This window comes from Etheostoma spectabile, unplaced genomic scaffold (assembly GCF_008692095.1).
Source record: "Etheostoma spectabile isolate EspeVRDwgs_2016 unplaced genomic scaffold, UIUC_Espe_1.0 scaffold48, whole genome shotgun sequence".
Lineage (NCBI taxonomy): Eukaryota > Metazoa > Chordata > Actinopteri > Perciformes > Percidae > Etheostoma > Etheostoma spectabile.
In genome coordinates, this window is record NW_022605618.1 from 166,896 (window position 1) to 168,399 (window position 1,504).

A 1,504-nucleotide genomic window follows, 5' to 3' on the forward strand; every position below is an offset into this window, starting at 1 on the left:
CACACACACACACACACACACACACAAGCTTTACATGAGCTAAAACCCCTAAAAGAGGGCTGTTTTGCAGAGCTTCTTTCTCATGCTCCCTTTCTGCAGTTAAAGAGGTGAGTTTGGTAATGTGGCGCAGTCTTCTCGTAAGAAATACAAACACAACCAATAACAACAAGTCAAAATGATGGTTGTTGATGCCAAACTGTGTCTCCTCGATGTGTTCCCCGAGCTGAGGTTGTGGGTGTGAGGTTGCTATTTCTTGGGACTCCTGAGAGGCCACAGACAGGCTGTCTTCAGCTCTTCTGGAGGTAGACGTAGCTCTGCTCTTTTCTAACTAAAATGAAGAAGCATAATACATAATACAATATACTAAAGGGATAAGTATCTCACCCTGCCCTATGATTGATAATAGAATATTTACATTTATGAATGCTAATAGCCTCATGATGATATACTTATTCTTTGGAGGTGAACCGGGAAGCTGGACACGGATGGGATAACACCATCTCTAAGTCGGACAATCTGACCCGTCCTATCAAAATTGCCCTGCTTAAAACGTTGACAGCAAGGCACTGAGGAAACACTTGTAGTGAATCCTTCTCTCCTCAGAGCTACTTCCCACTTCTTCCTCGCATCGTTGTCCTTGGGAAACCTTCAAAAGGAAAATGGAAGATTTGAGAGAGTCTACACAAAAACATTTCACAACGGAGGTGAAGCTTATTGCCTTCCTCCACATTTCTTAGAACCTTTCTTCAACAAAACTCCTATTTTGCTGCATATCTGTTGAAAATGAACCAGTGTTGCTGAAATTGTGAATACGCTTGTTTGCAAACCATTCTACAGTCAGATGTTCTGTTGCCTTTATTTGAAGTCAGTGGGGTGGGCATGAGACATGAGAGGTATCTTACTTTTGTTCGGGTGAATTACATGTGAATAATACACAGTGCTGGGCAAGCTACTTGGAAATTGTAGTGAGCTAAGCTATCAGTTACTCTGCCATGAATAAAGCTTCACTACACAAAAGCCACCACCCAGTCAAGTGTAGCAAGCTAGGTAACACAAACAGCTGTAGGATAGTTCACTACTTAGGAAGCTACTTTAAGTTGCACTAATTTCACATGACAAGAAAAGTGTAGCTTGTGTGGCCAAACTACTTGATAAATAAAGGAGTTAAGCTACTGAAAAGTTACTTCATTCAGAAAATAGTGTAGCTACCACTAAAATACTTGTTAAACCAGCAATATTTGTATTATTTCTACAATGGCATCCTTTTGTCAGTTGTAATCTAAGTCAGTGTTATGGAATTTGACTGATCCTTGCTCCTTCTCGACTCTCTGGTAATATTCTAGTCACAAAATACAACCAATAATACGGTAATTTTAAATTCTGGTTATGAAAAGTAATCCCCCGAGGCCTGTTGCGATGGTCCACTGATTTGAGCAGGAATATTCTGCACAGTGCTCTGGCATATTGTTTCTTCTGCTGCTACGCAACTAGGAGTATGACTGGT

The 1,504-nt window shown here is 40.8% G+C and overlaps 1 pseudogene; it reads right to left on the reverse strand.

Moving 5' to 3' along the window:
• Positions 1 to 1,498, reverse strand: part of LOC116686778 (THAP domain-containing protein 6-like) — a 3,423-nt pseudogene extending 1,925 nt beyond the window's left edge.
• Between the last annotated feature and the right edge of the window lie 6 nt (positions 1,499 to 1,504).